At 47.3% G+C, this 21321-nt stretch overlaps 1 long non-coding RNA gene across 1 annotated transcript in view; it reads left to right on the plus strand.

The window, feature by feature from the left end:
• LOC135973812 (uncharacterized) overlaps positions 1-21321 on the plus strand; it is a 55804-nt gene that overhangs the window by 19427 nt on the left and 15056 nt on the right. Inside the window, exons 3-4 of the long non-coding RNA XR_010590843.1 lie at positions 1662-1841; positions 8838-9070. This is a non-coding gene — a long non-coding RNA (uncharacterized LOC135973812). The remainder of the gene's footprint in view (positions 1-1661; positions 1842-8837; positions 9071-21321) is intronic.

Raw genomic sequence — 21321 nt, forward strand, 5'->3', positions numbered from 1 at the left:
TTTCATACACACTCTTGAATACTTAGATGAATACCTGTTTTCTGATCTTACAAAAGACCATTCTCTGGCCTAGTGCAGACTGGCAGGATTCATAGTCTTCATCTGGTCAGGCCAGTGACAAGCATTGATCTACCAATCAACCAGGATATGAGCTTGTACCTCTTTCTGGTACTCACTCTTCTTTCTGGACTCACTAATTGCCCTTCCTGCTCCTTAAGGATATGATTTTTCTCTAATTTTTCTCTCATTTTCTTGCATTCCCTTTATTGTTTTGAACTCTCTATTTATACCAGTATAATTGAGTGCAGAGACTGGTTTATTTTAATTACTCCCATAGAAGTGGTTGAGATTCAGTATCCTGCGAGGGCATGGTGAATGCTACTGCAAGAATTGTCTAACTATAGGACACTGAGAGAACAGTGCAGTTGCATGTCTCCTCTTCTGAACGTGTCCTCTCTACAGTGCATCTGCTTTCCTACAAAATGCATTTCTAAACTTTAGTAAAGGAGACTCTATCACACTAAGGACTTTCCTCAAGGAACCAAAACATTTTTCAGGAAACATCTCACCAGGATTCAAGCTAGAGAGGCTTCTGGTACAAATATCTTTGTCATTGCTAGATGAAGTTTGAATGCCTCCACCACCTTCTTTGACACAGTTTTAAACAGATGCTGATGAAATGTGTTGCTAACTCCGGATTCCTCTAGAGGAGGTCCAAGGTTGCAATATAAACTTTTGGATATCTTCCATTTGACAAATTGCATTATCAATCAATGAGGCTCTTTTGGAATCTGCTAAAACCATCTGGCAGATCCCTGCCACAGCATCATCTATGTTTAAGCAGGCAGACAAAAAATGTTGTGTGCCTGTTAAAAATTCAGAGTTTTTGTTCTCCCACCCACTACCAAATTCTTTACTTGTGGAGGTGGTCAACGAATGTGCCGTCATGCCTTACAATAAAGACCAAAAGCGACTTGATCTATACAGTTGCAGTAACCCTGCAATTCAGGATCATAAATCATCAAGCTCTGCCGGTGAAATACAACCACTTCAATTATGGTAAATTCAATAGCTTTATCAAACATCTTCCTGAGGAACACTGAGAACAGTTCAGAGCCTTCATAGCTGAGGAAGGACCTCATTCCAAGCCTCTCTAGGTGCAGACGACATGGTTTGATATATCTCCATCGCTGTCATCATGTATTGAGCATCTTGGCAGCAGTTCTTCGATTTTCCTAGGGAAGTCCAATATATCGTGGAAAACCTTGTGATGCCCTCAAACTCTTTTCAGTCTATGGACAAATCCTTACATACCTTAAAAGACTCAAGGACCTCCCTTAGGTCTCTAAGAATATATACACCTGCAAATAAAAGAATTGGTAGTAGATCTCAAACCAGGCAGAGATTAGGGATGTAAATATCAATTTAAAAAGTTAACTGGTTAAACAATTAAAATTATATCATTTAACTAGTTAACAGAGGTTGCTCCGATGGTGCGGGGTCCTGCCGGCGCCAGGGTTAACGGTTAAGGTCCGGTTAACAATAAGCCTAATGCTTACTGGTTGACTAGTTAGCCATTTAACCTTTTACATCCCTAGCAGGGATCCCAACTGGTCCAATTTTATAACTATCATATGTCCACCTTGGTCTCCTCTTCCTAGGGATCAGTATATCAAAAGAAGAGACTGTACATAGGCTTCTGAGTGATGAGTTGTTAACCAGCTGGCAGGAGGTCAGCGGCTGGAACCCCAGATCGGCAGCTAAGGTGAGCGGAGCTGGCGGCTGGAGGCCTGGATCCTGTCCGGCAGAGGGCCTGCGCTGGAACTCCAACCGGAAGCAAGGTGAGTGGGGCTGCAGCAGGGACCCCAGCTGGCAAGCCAGAACCCCAGAGCCATGACTGAGTGGCTCAGCCTGCCGCCGCTCTGGGGTTTCGGCCACTGGCTCCTGCCAGCCAGGGTCTCAGCCGCTGCCAGCTGGGGTTCCTTCACCCAGGCCAGCAGCAGGCGCTGAGTGGGACCGGGAGTGGGACCCCGGCAGGCAGGAGCCGGCGGTAGAAACCCCAGAGCGGCGGTGGGCTGAGCGTCTCAACCCACTGCCACGTGCCATCAAAAATCGGCTTGCGTGCCACCTTTGGCATGCGTGCCATAGGTTGCCGACCCCTGCTCTAGGGAATGGAAGGCACACCTAGGGGGAAACACCATTCAGGGCAAATGGATGTCTCAGGAGTCTCTCTTGCACATCAACCTTCTCAAACTTAAGAGCTGTCAGGAATGCTTGTATCCACTTTCTTCTGTTAATCAGGGGCATGTCTGTCATGGTCATGACAGACAACATAGCCTGTATGTTCTACATCGGTTCTCAAGAGGAGGCAAAATGTAAAGCTGTGGAACTGGTGAATAGCCCATCACATCCTTCTCTCAGCTTCTTATCTCCCAGGCATACAACACACCACAGCCAATGATCTTAGCAGGCATTTCTCCCAAGATTACACGTGGGAGCTGGACGTGCAGGTTCTCAAACACATTTTTCTGATTAGGGGGTTCCTAGAAGTGGACCTCTTAGCCACTGTCACCAACAAGATATATATAAAATTCTGTTCCAGAAGAGGATAGGGTCCTCAGTCCTTAGGGAATGCCTTCCTGTTGCCTTGGATGAAGGGCATTCTCCATGCGTATCCTCCAACACTTGATCTTGAGAGTGAACAAGATCAAACAAGACAAAGACAGGACCATTTTAGTTGTTCCAACTTGGCTGAGACAATTACCCTAACCTTATTCACCTTGCTTTTCTGGCATTGAGGCTTCGTCCATTCGGTGCCTACTGTCTCAGGACTCCCTCAGACTCTTCATCCCAACCTAGGAATTCTTTGTCTCAGAGCATGGTTACTCGACGGTTCTCAGGAATAGAGACTTCCTGTTCTGCAGAAGTATAGGAAGTACAGTAACAAGATATCTACGCAAAATACTTATCTTCAGAAATTGAAGAGATTTCACCTGTACTTTCTTCTGTCTCTGCTGTCCTTGACTATCCATTGGAATTGAAAAGGTCAGGTCTCTCCATGAGTTCTGTCAAGGTTCACTTGGCAGCTATACCAGCCTTTTATTACTCTGTTGGAGGATTCTTAGTGTTTGCTAACCCTACAACAGCAATATTTAGAAAGGGATTGATGAACCTTTTCCCACAGTTTTGAAAAGCAACCGCTGTATGGGATTATAAAATTACAAATTTGGTGTTTAATTGTCTCATGACACTCGGTCTGAGCCAATGGCTACCAGTTCCCATCTTCATCAATCAATGAAAATGGCATTCTTGTTTGTCATCATTTGTGCCTGAAGAGTGGAATGAGGGCTTTAATGGCAGACCTCTCCCTTTACAATATTCTTCATGAAGAAAGTTTCATTACGACCACATCCTAAATTTCTACTGAAGGCATCTTCTGAATTCCATATTAACCAGGTTATTCATCTTCCAGTTTTTCTCCTGAAAACACACCAGACCAAGGAGAAAGTTTTTCTCCATATTTTGGATGTCAGAAGAGTGTTAGTCTTCTATCTGGACAGAACCAAACCTTTTAGTAAGACTCCAAGCTGCTTGTTTCATTTGTGGAGAGATCCAGAGGACCCACAATCTCAACTTGGAGACTGTCAAGGTGGATCTCTGGCTGTATTATCTCTTGATATGAGGCTGCCAACATTCAACCTTCTTCTGGGGTGCTAGGCCTTTCTTCAACACCCCAGTCTACTTCTAGCACTATTGAAAGATGTTCCAGTGGCTAAAATCTGTAGAGCAGCAACCTGGGCTTCATTACATACTTTCTTCAGACACTGGGTCTGCTGCAAGGTTAGATGCTGTGGTTGGCAGTGCAATTTTGTCTTTAGTGTTATACCCAATTCTGAAGTTCCTTCCTCATTCCCGGGATACTGAAGTGGAGCACCCATAGGGACACTACTTGAAAAAGGAGAAGTTTCTCACCTTGTGCAATAACTGAACTTCTTCGAGGTGTGTCCCCCGCGGGTGCTCCAGTACCTGCCCTTCTTCCCCCCTGCTTTGGAGTTCCGTCTCATAAGAATTTGTGGTAGAAAAGGAACAGCGAGGATGTCTGGAGTGCACAGGGCTGAACAGGCACTATTACTGAAGAGGCGTCCATATGGCGCGGTATAAAAGGCACCACCAGCTCCCCCCCATTCTCAGTTCCTTCTTACCACCAGTGATGGTGCTGGAACATCTTCTTCCTTTGGCAAGCCTTCTCTTTCTCAATCTGTTGATACAAACTTTCCCCTGTAAATAGTTAAGTTGTTAATAGTTTCCCTTAGTTTAGTTAGTTAGTCCAACATGGGACTCAGCCTAGGGATGAGGCATGCCCCAATCCCCAGGCTTCAAATCCTGTGATTGCTGTAAAAAAACAATGCCCATCAGCGATCCTCATAGTAGCTGTCTGAGGTGCCTGAGCGAGACCCATATCAGTGACAAGTGTCCCAACACTGCAGCATCGGTATGGAGTGCTCCGCAGTACCGTCTTTGGATCGCCACCGATCCCCCTCTCCCGTACCGGCCAGGAGGCAAAGAAAGTCCGGGAGCGGACAATTTCTGACATCCCATAAAGGAAAGAAGAGGGCCTCTGGGTAGCAAGGACCTGAGAAGGGCAGCTCCTCACCTCTGAGCAACAGTTGGGCCCAGGCTCAGATTGAGTGGGTTAGCCCATCCCGGGACGCACCTGCTACCCTGGACAGTGACGCAGGCCTCCGGCATATGGACATGCCGTCAACACAAGCATATCTTAGTGTTACTGGTGCCACGCACACCGGCCACGGTGGTGCCCTGTTCTAAGAGCAAACCTGCACTGGGACTTTTCCAGCAGTCCCCATCAGCATGGAACTGCTCCCCTCCTCAGGGAGTGTCCCGCCAGCACTCGCCCATGAAGAGGTGCCAAGCCTCGGACATGGGGAGGCCGGCCTGATGGAGCCCCACCGGTCTCCGGACTCAGGACACCACTCGCTGGGCTTCAGACGCAAATCACCTGACCCATGGAGATGTGTCCATTCCTGCAGCCCTGGTGTTGGGACCGACCTAGCTGCTCCCCAGGGTCACAAGCCAACAGTCCCAAGAGCCTCGCTACCGGTCGCCGGAGTGCCAGTATGGGTCACTATGGTTGGGTCGATGTTCCCCACCTCAGTGGCTGACTCGCTTTCTCCCTCTCAATGGACCTGCACTGCTTAAGAAGTGTGAGGCGTAGATCGCCGGGCCACTGTCGCCGATCCATTGAACGCCATCAATCTCCGGGAGTTCGATGTGGGGACTCATCACGATCTGACAGATCCCCATCACAGCGTCGGGATTGGCACCATCACAACTGGGATGAACAGAGAGATGTCCCTGTGGGTGTTCCACTCCAGGTGTTGGTGTGTCCCTGCGCCTTTGTTCGGCGATTTTTGTAGCAGTACTCGTACCGGCCATGCATGCGCAGAGCCTGGCCCCCCGCTCTAAATCTAGCTTAATAGTACGCATGCGTGGCCGGTCTTCTCAGTTAGTTCCTTCTCTACAACGGAGGCTACCCCAACTCCGAAGTAGAGGGGAGGAGGGTGGGTAGTGGAGCACCCACAGGGACACTCATCTTGAAGAACATCAGTTACTGCACAGGGTGAGTAACCTCCTCTTCTTCTTCGAGAGATGTCCCTGTGGGTGCTCCACTCCAGGTGACTTAAAAGCAGTGTGTCTCAAGGAGGTAGGGACTTCGGATCTGATAGGAATGCAGTAGATAGTACAGCTGTACCCACACGTGTATCAGAGAGAGGGCCTTGTGTCAGGGCATAGTGTTTAACAAATGTGTGTTCAGAGGACCAAGTGGCTGCTTTACAGATGTCAGCCAGGGGAACTTTGCGTAAGAAAGCCACAGAGGCAGTCAGAGATTTAGTGGAGTGAGTTCTGATGCCGGCTGGGGGTGTAACCTTCTTCATCTGCTAGCACAATTGGATGCACTGAGAAATCCAGTTTGAAAGTCTCTGTGTAGAAATAGGAGTCCCTTTGGAACGGTCCGCGATGGAGACAAAAAGTCTAGAAGAATTTCTAAAAGGTTTGGTTCTATCCAAATAGAAGGACAAGGCCCTGCATACATCTAATGTATGCATTGTGGCTTCGAACGAGTTTGCATGTGGTTTCGGAAAGAAGGTTGGTAGGTGTATCGGCTCATTAATGTGGAATGAGGAATGCACCTTTGGAAGAAATTTGGGGTGTAATCTAAAGGTAACCTTGTCCTTGAAAAATAGCGTATATGGTGTGTCTGCCATAAGAGCTGCTATTTCTCCTGCCCGTCTGCCGGAGGTAATTGCCACTAAAAATGCTGTTTTCATCGAAAGGTGTAAAAGGGAGCAAGTGGCTAGGGGCTCAAATGGTTGTTGAGTTAGGCAGGATATTACTAAATGAAGATCCCATGGAGTGGTAGGCAGTTTAATGTCTGGGTATAGGGCTTGGAGTCCCTTGAGGAAACCCTTGGTGATTGGATGAGCAAAAACAGAGGTATCATCAATTTTGTCATGAAAGGTTGTAATAGTAGCTAAATGTACTCTGATGGAGCTGAAAGAAAGGCCGGATTGCTTAAGGTCCAATAGGTAGTCAAGTATGAGTGGGAGAGATACTAACATGGGACAAAGTTGTTTAGCTGAACACCAATGTGTGAATTGTTTCCACTTTCTTAGATAGGTGGTGCGAGTAGATTGTGTTCTGCTATGTAGGAGCACTCTTTGAACTTGTTCAGAGCAATCTAGTTCATTTTGGGAGAACCATGTAGGAACCAGGCTTTGAGGTGAAGCATGGATAGGTTGTGGTGGAGAAATCGGCTGTGTTGCTATGACAGGAGGTTCGGGATGAGGGGCAACGAAATTGGTGGTCGAATCGACATTCTGGTGAGGAATGGAAACCACGGTTGTCTGGGCCACGACGGGGCAATCAGGATCACCGTGCATGGTCTGTTCGTATTTTTATCAGGACCCTGTTGAGAACTGGTATTGGGGGAAAAGCATAGAGTAAGTTCTGGTGCCATGGGATCATGAATGCGTCTCCCAGGGAATGTTTGCCCAGTCCCGCTCTGGAGCAAAAGTTGGGACATTTCGTGTTTTTTGCAGTTGCAAAAAGATCTATGGTTGGGTGACCCCAAATATGGAATATGTTGTGAATGGTTCTCTCGTCTATCTCACATTCGTGATCCCAGGGAAAGTGTCTGCTTTGTTCGTCCGCTGTGGTGTTCATCACTCCGGGAAGATAGGCAGCTGATATCCGGATGTTGTTTGCAAGGCACCAATTCCAGAGCTTCATAGCCTCTGTGCAAAGCGACTGGGAGCGAGCTCCTCCCTGCCTGTTTACAAAGAACATGCAGGCAATGTTGTCTGTCATTATGCGCACATGTTGACTCCTGATTAGTGGGAGGAAGTGACGGCATGCATTGCGTATGGCTCGAAGTTCTAGGACATTTATGTGCAGGGAGGTTTCGGTTGAAGACCATAGCCCCTGGACTGTGTGGTGAGACATGTGTGCACCCCATCCTGTCAGGGATGCATCGGTAATCAGTGTGAGGGATGAAGCCTCCTGGAGAAAGGGGACTCCAGAACAGAGGTTGGACTGTCCACCACAGTAGAAACAACAAGGAGTCTGGTGGCACCTTAAAGACTAACAGATTTATTTGGGCATAAGCTTTCGTGAGTTAAAACCTCACTTCTTCGGATGCATAGAGTGAAAGTTACAGATGCAGGCATTATATACTGACACATGGAGAGCAGGGAGTTACTTCACAAGTGGAGAACCAGTGTTGACAGGGCCAATTCAATCAGGGGTACCCATAGCAGTGCCACTGACTTGAAGGTATAAGTTGTCCCCAAATCTGAAGTGGTTGTGGGTGAGGACAAAGTCACAAAGCTCAGCCACCAGGCTTGCTGTGGCCTCATCAGGGATACCAGTCCCTCCGCAAAAGAATAAATGGACACAAATCAGACATCAGGAATGGTAACATACACAAGCCAGTAAGTGAACACTTCAATCTCCCTGGTCATTCTATTACAGATTTAAAAGTCACTATCATTGAACAAAAAAACTTCAGAAACAGACTTCAAAGAGAAACAGCAGAACTAAAATTCATTTGCAAATTCAACACCATTAATCTGGGCTTGAATAGTCTTTAAGGTGCCACCAGACTCCTTGTTGTTTTTGTAGATACAGACTAACACGGCTACCCCCTGATACTTGACACCACAGTAGAGAATCTTTGACTCTGGACGGTACTCCCAATAATAGATGAGGAGGTGTCAATTCCAGGAGAGGAAAAGCTGCTTCTGTAGTGAGCCAGCCACTCCCAGTCCCCCAGTTTTCTTTTCTGTTAAGAAATAATGGGAGTAAAAACCCTTCCCTTTGTGTCGTTCGGGCACAATTTCTATTGCTTCCAGTTGAAGGAGATGTTGCACTTCTCGGAGGAGCAGTTGCTCGTGAGAAGGATCCCTGAAGAGGGACGGGGAGGGTGGGTGGGTGGGAGGCAAGGAGAGGAAGGGGAAGGAGTAGCCAATTGTAACAACCTCTATAACCCACTTGTCAGTGGTAATGTTCTGCCATTGATGGGAAAATGGTCGTAGGCGGTGTCTAAAAATAGGTGTACTTGCTTAAGTGGGAACGTTGTTTTCTAAACCCTCGACCAAGGCTTCAAATCTGCTTATTATTGGGACGATGACGCTGGAATCTCAGTCTCTGGCGTTGCTGTTGTTGTTGTTGTTCCTTTGATCTATGGAAGTGTTGTGTATATGCGGGGTAGCATGGATGGTGGTAAGGTTGATATCTATATTTTCGCCTTCTGGTCGTAGGGGTTTGGATTCCTAAGGACCGGAGGGTTGCCCTTGAGTCCTTCATTGAATGAAGTACGTCGTTCGTGGTGGAAGCAAAGAGTTTGTCACCGTCAAAGGGAAGATCTTCAATGGTACTCTGGACCTCTCGAGGAAAGAAAGAGGAGAAGAGCCATGAACCTCGGCACATGACCACTGCTGTGGTGGTCGATCTTGCTGCAGTATTGGCTACATCGAGGGCCACTTGAAGAGCGGTACGTGATATGATTTGTCCCTCGGACACCAGAGCTGTGAATTGTTGTTTCTTCTGTTCTGGAATGTCATCAATAAAGTCCAGGAATTTATTATAGTTTCTGTGGTCATATTTTGCAAGAACTGCGGTATAATTAGCAATACGAAATTGTAGCATTGAGGATACATCACTTTACGACCAAAGAGGTCCAAGCATTTACGTTCCTTGTTGGCCGGAGTGGAGTGGGAATACTGTTGTTTGGTCCTTTGGTTCGCTGTGTCTACTACCAACGAGTTTGGCGCTGGATGGGTAAAAAGGAATTCAGAGCCCTTAGAAGGGATGAAGTACTTGCGGTCCGCTTTTTTACAGGTAGGTAGGCTTGTAGCTGGAGTCTGCCAGATGGACTTAGCAGGTTCTAAAAGGGTGACATTGATTGGTAATGCAATCCTAGAGGAAGAAGAGGGCTGTAGGATGTCCGTTAACTCATGCTGTTGTTCAGGGACTTCCTCCAAGTTAATTCTCAAGTCACTCGCAACTCTTTTAAAAAGGCCTTGGAATTTTGAGAAATCATCCGACGATGTTGGAGGAGGGGGAAGTAAGGCTTCTTCAGGCGTTGCCTCCGGCTCTACTGGAATAGGAGCAGGATTTGATTGATCCTGCAAGTATGACAGTGCTGCCTGGTGTCTTGTGTCATTGGCAGGTTTGTCAGGTGGTGGTGCTAGGCAGGTGTTGTGCCTGGTTGAGGTGGAATAGCGCGTGTGTTCTCGAGGGTACGATGCCCTTGGGGCCCAATATTGCCAGGTGGTGGGTGGGCATAGGTGGTGCCACCCAGGGGTTCACACCCCAGGGGGCAGGATCCCGAGAATAGGATGTGGTAATTTTTCTATGACCTCTGTTGACTGGGGTCTGGGGATGGGAGTCTTGATACGGTGAAAAATACGGTGAGCTTCCTCCTCACTGGAGGAAGGCTGTTCAGCCCCTGACTCAGCCCTTGGAGAGAAGCAGTCATTCAGCAGGGGTGACTGCAGGATGGGTGACACAAACAGATCTCTTGCCTGAGTAAATTGCCGTGCTGAGGCTCCTGTGTGAGGTGAAGGCTGCGTAGGAGGAAGTTGCTGTGAGGAAAAATTCCTCTGCACCGGTGTTTTGAGCCTGGGCTCACTGCCAATCAGCCCAGCAGGTGTCGGTGCCGTGGCCAGTGCTGGGAGAGCAATATCAGCCTGCAGGGGGTCAGGCAGGTTGTGGAATGTCGCGGTGCCGAACGGTGCCAGAAGAGAGGCAGGCAGCTGGCAGCCTGAAGCCTCAGCACCGGAGCTTCGCGTCGCCGCCGCAGCCTCAGGCGGGTTTCGCGTGGTGCCAGAGGAGCCCGGCTCGTCAAATGTGCTCAAGCAGGGGAGCACAGGCACAGAAGCTGTAGACCTGCCTGGAGAAATCTTATGTCGCCTGGCTTTCTCTGGTGACAAAAGTTGCCCTTTTTTTCAATTTTTTTGTGCTTCTTTGAGGTGGGGAGGGGGGGCTGTGGCAGGCAACGGAGCCGGAATCAGCACCTGGGTCTGAAGCTGACCCTAGGGATTTCTGAAGGAGGAGCAGTTTCAGTCTAAGCTCCCTGTCCTTTTGTGCCCTGGAGCTAAGTTTACTGCAGTGGACACATCTTTGGGGGATGTGGGTCTCCCCCAAACATTTTATACATTGTGAGTGTCCATCTGATAGAGGGATAGGTTCCTTGCAGGTAGAGCAGCGCTTAAAGCCTGTGGAGCCAGGCATGTCCGAAGTGGCTGCGGCTGTCAGGAACGAATTTTTTTTTTAAAGAGATAGAAATGGTAACTAACTATAACTAACAACGAACTAGCAACAAACTAACTAACTAGAAGGGCAATTGTAACCAGAGGAAATAATTTCTTAACGAGTCTGCTGAGCTCCGGGGACGGTAGAGAAGGAACTGAGGAGACCTGCCGCGCATGCATACTATTAAGGTATACTCAGAGCGGGGGGCAGGCTCTGCGCATGCGTGGCCAATATGAGTACTGCTACAAAAATCTCCGAGCAAAGGCGCAGGGACGCACCAACACCTGGAGTGGAGCACCCACAGGGACATCTCTCGAAGAAGAACCTCTGTGCCTCTTCATGCTTGCCTTATGAGGCGATTACAGGGCTCCCTCATCCAGTTCCACAGGATGATGCTAAGGCCCATCAGGAGCTACTAAAGACGGTTGCCTCGAACTTGGGTCTTCATCCTGAGGAGCTGGAGGAACCCTCGGATTCCCTGTTCAATGTCCTCACCTTGATGGCCCCAGCCAGGGTGGCATTGCCCTTGCATGAGGGGGTGGCAAAGATCACAAAGTCCTTGTGGCATATGCCCTCGTCGCTGCCCCCTATCTCCAAAAGGACAGAATGCAAGTATTATATGCCTGCTAAAGGTTTTGAATATCTTTACATGCACTCTGGCCCAAGATCCCTGGTGGTCTCAGCCATTAATGAATGGGAAAGATGGGGCCAACCAGGAGCGACCCCTTAAAAACAAAGACTCAGCGGCTCAATTTGTTTGTAAGAAAGATTTATTCGTCCTTGAGCCTCCAGCTGCGAGTGGCCAACCACCAGGCCCTGCATGGCTGCTACGACTTTAATATGTGGCAGTCCATGGCCAAATTCGAGGATTTGATGCCTGAGGACCCCAAAAAAGAGTTCTGTGTGATCCTCGAGGAGGGAAAGGTGGTAGAGTGGCCCGCCAGGCGGCCTCAGATGTGGTGGACTTGGCGGCCTGAATTATGGCCTTGGCCATCTCAATGAGGAGGGCGTCCTGGCTGCACTCGGCGAGTCTGTTGACAGAGGTCCAACAATTGATTCATAACCTCCCGTTTGATAGCCAGGCTCTGTTTGCTGAACAAACAGACATGAAATTACACGGGCTAAAGGACTCCTGGGCGATGCTAAAAACCCTGGGACTCTACGGCCCAGCCAGAAAGCTCGTCAAGACGCAACAGCTCCAGGGCTCTGGGAGCCAACCCAGATAGGAACCTGCCTGTTAAAAGGGCAGGGGCTACAGATGCCGGCAGGGTCACCCACCAGCATCCTCTGCCCAGTCAAGCTCCACCTGCCACCAACAGGGTGGCAAGTGGGCATTTTGAGGGTGCGCCCGAGGGTAACCTATCAGCCTGTATTCTGGATCCTGCTTCCCTGCATTTCTCCAACTGCCTGTCTCCTTTCCTCCCCACTTGGGCCGCTATAACTTCAGACTGTTGGGTCCTCGATACCATGGCGCAGGTTTATACCCTCCAGTTTCTTTCTCTCCCACCCTCCTTCCCTGTTCCTCTTCAGGGATCCTTCTCACGAGAACCTGCTCACTCAGGAGGTAAAGGGCCTTCTGCAAGTGGGGGCTGTGGAGGAAGTCCCTCAAGAGTACAGGGGCTAGGAGGTTTACTCCTGGTATTTTCTAATCCCCAAAGTCAAACGGGGTCTGAGACCCATCCTAGACCTGCGAGACCTCAACGAATCTCTCAAGAAGTTGAAGTTCTGCATGGTCTCCCTGACCTCCATCATTCCCTCCCTGGATCCGTGAGACTGGTACGCTGCCCTTGATTTGAAAGACATGAACTTCCATGTATCGATATTCCAAGGACACAGGCAATTCCTGTGCTTCACGGTGGGTCCCACTCACTACCAATTCGTGGTGCTCCTGTTCAGTCTGGGTACAACCCCAAGAGTGTTTACCAAATGCATGGCAGTGGTGGCGGCTTACCTCAGGCATTGGAGTATCCAGGTTTACCTGTACCTCGACAACTGGCTCATCAAGGGCTGCTCCAGGTGTGAAGTCCAGCACGATGTCTCAGTGCTGCAGGTCACATGCCGTGCCCTGGGCCTGTTGATAAACGAGGAGAATTCAACATTTGTCCCGGTACAAAGGGTAGCATTAATTGGAGCGGTCCTCGACTCCACCTGTGCCAGAGAATTTCTGTCCGAGGACGGGTTCAAGACAATGGTGAGTCTCATTGCCAGCATCTCTGCATATCTCCTCAACACAGCCCAGGTCTGCCCCAGGTTGGGCCATATGGCAGCGTGTACTTATGTAGTCCACCATGCGAGGCTCAGACTGCGACCCCCGCAAAAGTGGCTGATAATAGTCTACACTCAATCCAGAGACCATCTGGACCAGGTTGATACGATTCCACCGAAGGTACTCACTTCCCTGCAGTGGTGGATTGATACGAGGGCGGTCCTGGAAGGAGTTCCATTCAAGAGTCCACGACCCACAGTGTATCTGATATCAGATGCCTCCGATCTCAGCTGGGTAGCGCATCGCGGTACATTGCGGACTCAAGGAGCGTGGTCTCCAGAGGAGCTGATGTTGCACATAAACGTCAGGGAACTCACGGCAGTTCGCCTAGCCTGCGGAGTCTTCCTGCTGCACCTTTCCGATCAAAGTGTACGGACACTCATGGGCAACAAGGCCTTGATGTTCTACATCAAGAGGCAAGAGGAAACCCGTTCGTCAGCTCTCTGTCAGGAAGTGCTCCATTTATGGGACCTTTGCATCCAGCACAACATCCATCTCGAGGTGTCGCACCTCCCCGGCGTCCAGAATGCGCTGGTGGATCACCTCAGCAGATCCTTCTTCTTTCCCCACGAGTGGTCCCTACACCTGGAGGTCATCCAGGTACACTTCCAAAGGTGGGGAGATCCCCGAGTGGACGTGTTCGCCACCAGACAGAACAGGAAGTGCCAGCAATTCTCTCTCCAGGGCGTAGGCAGGAACTCTCTCTCCAATGCCTTTCTTCTGTCATGGGAAAGGGATCTGATATATGCATTCCCATCGATTCCATTGGTCAGCAGGATCCTAGCAAAGGTCAAAAGGGACAAGGCGAGAGTCATCATGATTGGCATGGCCTCGCCAGCAGTGGTTTGGCATGCTCATGGCCCTGGCCGGGGCTCCCCCATGGCTGCTGCCCAACCGTTTGGATCTCCTCTCGCAAGACCCTGGATGACTCTTACACTCGAACCTTCCCTCCCTTCCTCCACCTGATGGCTTGGTTGCTGAGTGGCTGAACCTGGGAGAAAGGGCCTACTCCAGCCAGGTACAGCAGGTTCTCTTGAAAAGCAGAAAACCCTCACCAGAGCAACTTACAAAGTGGAAGCAGTTCTCCTGCTGGGCGGAGGAGCATGGCATCTCCCCGACATGGTCGTCTGTGCAGTCCATCCTCGATTACCTGCTCCACCTTAAGGAGAAAGGCCTCACGCTTTCCTCCATCAAGGTGCACTTGGCAGCCATATTGGCTTGGCACCAGCAGATCCAGGGCAAATCGGTGTTCTCACATGTCCATCCGATTCCTGAAAGGACTAGAGTGGCTCTTCCCACAGGTCTGGGACCCGAATCTGCAATGGGACCTCAACCTCGTCCTCTCGAGGCCTGTGTTTGAGCCCCTGGCCTCCTGCTCCATTTCACACCTGTCATGTAAAGTAGCTTTCCTTGTAGCCATTACCTCGGTGAGACGGGTCTCTGAGATTAAAGCCCTCACCTCGGAGCCCCCTTATACAATTTTCTACAAGGACAAGATCCAGCTGCAACCTCACCCGGCGTTCCTGCCTAAGGTGGTGTCTCCCTTCCATGTTAACCAGGATATCTTTCTCCCAGTTCTCTGTCCAAAGGCACACTCAACTGCGGAGGAGAGGTTGCACACCTTGGATGTCCGGCACACCCTAGCATTCTACCTGGAGTGCACCAAGGCCTCCTGCAAGTCGACCCAACTCTTTATTGCAACCACAGACAGGATGGAAGGCCTACAGAAGATCTCTAACGGGATCACTTTGAGTATCTGGACCTGTTATGAGTTGGCGCAGATCTAGCCACCACCCATAATAAAGGCACAAGTGTCCTCATGGCCTTCCTAGCGCATGTCCCATCCAGAACATCTGTAGGGCCACCACGTGGTCGTCAGTACACACGTTCACGACGCATTACACCATCACCCAGCAGGCCAGGGATGATGCTGGATTTGGCAGCGCTGTATTTCAATCGACACATCCATGAACTCCTACTCCGCTTCCGGGGTTACTGCTTGGGAGTCACCTACAATGGAATGGACATGTGGGTTAACTTTATATAATTGTATCACAAATATATGACAGAACTTTGTCTTGCAAAGTGTTGAATGTCCTTCATATCCCACTGTAGTCAATGGCAAAGTTTAAGAGGCACTTAAGATCTTGTGGCATTGAATCTATTGCTTGTGACGTGTAACACAATTGGTTTAGATATAATATAATGCAGTACTTGTTGCTTTAGAGTTAAATTATGGGGATGAGCCAGCTGGAAATGGCTTTTTTATTTCTCTCCTTTGATGACAACACATTTTTCTAGCATGGCACCCTAAATGTGATGTCCATATCCTGCATTTGGATGCTCACGTTGGTGCAGAAGCACAGGAGATGGGCATTGATGTGCCTAAATGGTGAATTGAGTATCAGAATATCAGCTATGAATGCCCAATTAAGGCACTGCACAATTGTAGAATGGGTAACAGCCCTGATTCCTAGTCCCATTAAAGTGACCACACGCTATTAGGATATAGAATAATCTCTTGATGGTTAATAAAACCTCTCAAATGTCAATTAACTGAGGAAATAGAGTAAGTGAAGAAATTCATGAGGATATTGGCCCTGCAGCTCCTAAATAAAAGCATTATACCTAAGATGCAGTATAGAAAATGTGCTTAAGGATCTATAAATTAATCTCTAAAAAGGTTAGGATTTAAAATTTGCATTATTGTTATAGCCACGTTGGTTCCAGGATATGAGAGACACATAGTGGGTAAAATAATATCATATTGGACCAACTTCTTACAAGCTTTCGAGCTTCACAGAGCTTTTCATCTGGAGAAGGAAACTAGAGTGTCCAAGCTAAATACAAGGTGGGACAGACTGTTAAGCATAAGTGGTTCACACATGTTGTAGGAGATCACTTAAAATGAAGTGGGCAATTAACACTTCTGCGGTCATAAGGGAATGGAATGTTAGATGGCAGCTGTGTGTTACAAGTTGTATTGGGCTATAAAACAATCTCTCTGTTAAGGACAGGTCTGCACTGGGAACATAGGTCCTCATAGCTGCGCATCTCAGCGGTGTGAAAAATCCACACCTGGAGAGATGTAGCTATGTCAACCTAACCTCCAGTGCAGACAGTGCTACATCAGTGGAAGAATTCTTCCGCTGACCTAGCTACTACCTCTTGGGATGGTGGATTAACTACAGTGATGGTTATGTACCTACGCTACATTGATGACATCTTCATCATCTGGACCCATGGGAAGGAGACCCTGGAAGAATTCCACCATGATTTCAACAGCTTCCATCCCACCATCAACCTCAGCCTGGACCAATCTACACGGGAGGTCCACTTCCTAGCCACCACAATACAAATAAGCGATGGCCACGTTAACACCACCCTATACCAAAAACCCACCAACCACTATGCCTACCTTCATGTTTCCACCCCGGACACACCACACGATCCATCGTCTACAGCCAAGTGCTGAGGTACAACTGCATCTGCTCCAACCCCTCAGACAGAGACCAACACCTACAAGATCTTCACCAAGCATTCTCAAAACTATGATACCCACATAAGGACATAAAGAAACAAATCAACAGAGCCAGACATGTACCCAGAAACCTCCTGCTACAAGACAGGCCCAAAAAAGAAACCAACAGAACTCCACTGGCCATCACCTACAGTCCTCAGCTTAAACCTCTCCAACGCATCATCAGTGATCTACAATCCATCCTGGACAATGATCCCTCACTTTCACAGACCTTGGGAGGCAGGCCAGTCCTCGCCCGCCAACCTTAAGCATATTCTCACCAGCAACCACACACCGCACCATAACAACTCTAACTCAGGAACCAACCCATGCAACAAACCTCGATGCCAACTCTGCCCACATATCCACACCAGCAACACCATCACAGGACCTAACCAGATCAGCTACAACATCACCGGCTCATTCACCTGCATGTCCACCAATGTTATATATGCCATCATGTGCCAGCAATGCCCCTCTGCTATGTACATTGGCCAAACTGGACAGTCACTACGCAAGAGGATCAATGGACACAAGTCAGATATCAGGAATGGCAATATACAAAAACCTGTAGGAGAACACTTCAACCTCCCTGGCCACACAATAGCAGATGTAAAGGTAGCCATCTTACAGCAAAAAAACTTCAGTACCAGACGCCAAAGAGAAACTGCTGAGCTCCAGTTCATTTGCAAATTTGACACCATCAGATCAGGATTAAACAAAGACTGTGAATGGCTATCCAACTACAGAAGCAGTTTCTCCTCCCTTGGTGTTCACACCTCAACTGCTAGCAGAGCACCTCACCCTCCCTGATTGAACTAACCTCGTTATCTCCATACTGATTTATACCTGCCTCTGGAAATTTCCATTACTTGCATCTGAAGAAGTGAGGTTCTTACCCACGAAAGCTTATGCTCCCAATACTTCTGTTAGTCTTAAAGGTGCCACAGGACCCTCTGTTGCTTTTTACAGTGATGGGAGAACCCTTTCCAATGCTTTAGTGAGTCTACACTGAAGTGCTACAGTGGTGCAGCTGCAGTGTTTTAAGTATAGACATACCCTAAATCCATAGTTTTTAGTGTCCAGTAGAGTTATGAATTTAAGTCCCCAGACTTGTCTTCTGAAGGTGTTGTGTAGGTGTTCATTGAGGACAAAGAATGAGAGGTCAGATATGGAGCGATTGCTTTGTGAAAAGTGATTGCATGTGGATGATAGGGTATTTTTGTCATTAATTATTTGTGTGTGATTGTTTTCATCCACATAGTTGTTTTGGGACCTTCGATGCACGGGATGAGGTACACCACATGTTGTGATAGGCATGTGTAGCATCCATGGATCTTGAAAGGTGTGATGTGGGGAAGTATAAATATGTCTGAAGGTTTTCTGTTGTTCTGGTAGGATCCAGTGCTGCTTTGAATTTGTGTCTTGGTCTGTGAGGAGTTTGCTTCTGATGATGAACTTGGAGAGGTTAAAAGACTTGAGATTTAAAGTTAATAGCCTTTATTTCTTTAAGTACTACGCCATGTTGGTTTTTAAATTAACAGCTGAAATTTATTAGTGTAGGTCTATAGGAAATGATAAAGAGCAATGATACATTGTATTAATTTCTCCACCATAGGCGATACCTCTCTTCCACACACAGACTGTTGCAGTAGAAAGACTAGCCTAACTAATTAAAAGCATCATTACTGTAGTAATACATAAGATCAAAGGAGTTTTTATGTTTGGGTTCAAATACTGTCAGACTATTTCAGGGGATCTGAAACTTCATTGCACTATGACTCTCTTCTGAGAACAAAAGTTACTACATGATCCCAGGAGGGGGGACCAAAGCCTGAGCCTGCCCAAACCCTATTGCCCCAAGGGCACGGGGGGCAGGGGGTGCAAAGTCGAAACCCAAGGGCTTCAGCCCCAGGCAGGGGGCCTATAAACTGAGTCCTGCCGCCCAGGACTGAAGCCCTTCAGCTTTGGGCAGTGGGGCTCAGGGCTTCGGGTTCAGCCCCAGCCCTTACCAAGTCTAATTCCAGCCCTGGTGACCCCATTAAAACGGGGTCACGATCCACTTTGGGGTCCCAACAATTTGAGAACTGTTGGACTGTTTTATTACAGCATATGCAACTCTGATCATCCTCATCCTAGAACAAAATTTAATGGACTTTGAACTTTAATTGGTGCTCTGGTGTTGGGATGGTGCCAAATTGGTGTGGCCATACTGAATGAATGGTGTGAGCATAACTTGACATGACTTAAATGTGGCTGAATGGCTGCAGAGAATCCTGAGGGCAGGTTCCCTTTAAGCAGAAGCAAATTTGATAAAGAACTGGCAAAATCTGCATGTACGATCGATATTGAACCTATTGGTTGGCAAATATGAGCCCATGCAAAAGTAAGTATCACACGTATAAAGTTCCAGCATGGAGCACAGGTCGACTTGGTTATAATGACCTTACTGCAAGGATGTCACGCAGAGAGCCAGAGTGAATTAATAATGCGTGAGTAAATGTGGGGTGATCTTTGTTTGGTACCACCCCCCAAGCTCCTTCTAAAACACTAATTAGGTAAAAATTAGTAACCTCACACCCACTGGGTATGCTTTTAAGACATGTGACTCCTTTGAGAGGAAAGAGTATAAGAATCAAGCAAAGTAAATTACTGTGGTTGGGATTCCTTAATTGACGCTTGAAGAAGCAATGCTGCTTGACAGAGTAGCCAAAACTCTACTCCGTGGGCTCAAGTAGGACTGTGAACCAGAGGGGTCTCAAGGCAACCAAGGCCTTGCCTTGGGTGAATCTGAGACAGACCAGAGGGCTGAGAAGAACAGACCAGGAGAGAAGAAGCCATCTATTAAATCGGTAACCACCTTCTCTGTTTCCCAAGCAGGAACTGTGTGAGGCTATCACAGGGTCTGTTTGTGAAAGAGAGACTCGTTAAGAGGAATGTATAGCTCTTAATGTCTAACATAGGAGTTATATGCTTAATATAACCCTTTACTGCTTGTGTAATTCTTTCTCAAGAAACTTCTGTGTATTGTAGATAATTTCTGTGGATCTTTATCACTGGTATGACAGTAATCTGCTCCACTGGGAGCCAGTAAAGATCCATTTCAGGGGTAGTAGCACCCCCTGGTGTCAACACCAGGGAGGCTATTTTGTAGATATTGAGGGGAATCTATTGGGTGTCAAATTCCTCCAAACCCAGTAGACACTTTCTTCAAATAATTGATCTATTTATCTTTTTTCCAAAATGATGTGATTGTCATTGAAAAATCCCATTTAAAAAAAATTCAACCCATATTTGGTGGCTATTTTGTTATGAGTGTCAAGTGCATCCTTCCAGCCTTGTTGCATGTAGTGATGACACAGCCAAAGGGAGGGGCCAGTGAGGAGTTTAAAACATCTCAGTTCTTGGCCAGTAGACATGGTTTAAATCTAACTAGCTTTCTATCACCGTACTTGGTACTTTGTTACTACAGTGATAGGGCTTTTTTGGAAAACCCAAGTTAGAAAGACATTTTCTTCTGTCACCTGCATGAATAATCCAAAACAGCATCCAGCCTTACTCATTCTCTCTTGCTGTCAAAAACAATCAGTACATATTGTAGTGTACTGCAGTTTTCTCTGTGCTTTAATTCAGCTTCCTCGGTTTTGCTGGCTTTTCTTTCTTAGCATAGGTAAATTTGGATTAAAGTCTGTTCAGTTGTCGCCTTAAACATTTCTCCTTAGTCATGCAGTGTTAGCTTTGTATGACTTGACGTTCTTGCATTCTGTGTCAGGGACTGCGGATGATTCATTTATTTAAAATTTTATTTTCGGCTTGTTCAAAGAACAGAGATTATCTCTATGCATGGAATTACCTAATTGCTTATTTGGCTTTAAAATACTGCCAGAGCTTGACTGTTCAGTTGCTTTCATGCCAGCTAGTTGTTATCTGGGTGGCCAAGTAAAAATGAGTACTTCCAGAGTATCTTCACTTTTAAAATTAATTATAACCACGTGAAGCAGTATTTCCTAAAATGTTTTATTTTTTACATCTTATACTGATTTGTTAAAATAGGGTTGATCATTGCTTACTTAGCTTTGGTTTTTAATTTTTCTTCTTTGGTTTTTTAAGGACTTTGTAATTTACTTGTGTGTGGGCTGAACGGAATATATGACCTCAAATATAGACTGTCATTTTAAGGCATGTATTGGGATGCCATGCATTATGAAAAAAATAACAGCACCGTCCTTTAGTATGCAAAATTTACAAAAATAAGGTCTCTGCCTTGATGAGCTTACCATTGAAAAGATATATAGACAATGATGAGTGTTGAATGTAGATTTGATTGTTGGCTGGTAGGCTTTGTAGAACATCAGTGTTTCAAATCTTTTTTTTTAAACAGGAGAGAGGGAAGAGATTTGGTGTGCTTTAAATGGGGAACTCTATCAAGCTCAAGAATAGTATCAAAGAATATGACTTGAGTCTCATATACCTACATTTTATATAAGATGGTCAACCTTTGAACTATGCTTCAAACCTTCCTGGAACTATGGTTTAAATTTTATAGTTTGATGATTGCTAATAAATACTGCATGTAGCATGTTACCCTAGGGGTGGGCAAACTACGGCCTGTGGGCCACATCCGGTTCGCGGGACCGTCCTGCCCAGCCCCCGAGTTCCTGGCCCGGGAGGCTAGCCCCCAGCTGTCCCCCCTCCCCTGCAG

This window comes from Chrysemys picta, chromosome 10, assembly GCF_011386835.1.
Source record: "Chrysemys picta bellii isolate R12L10 chromosome 10, ASM1138683v2, whole genome shotgun sequence".
Taxonomy (NCBI): Eukaryota; Metazoa; Chordata; order Testudines; family Emydidae; genus Chrysemys; species Chrysemys picta.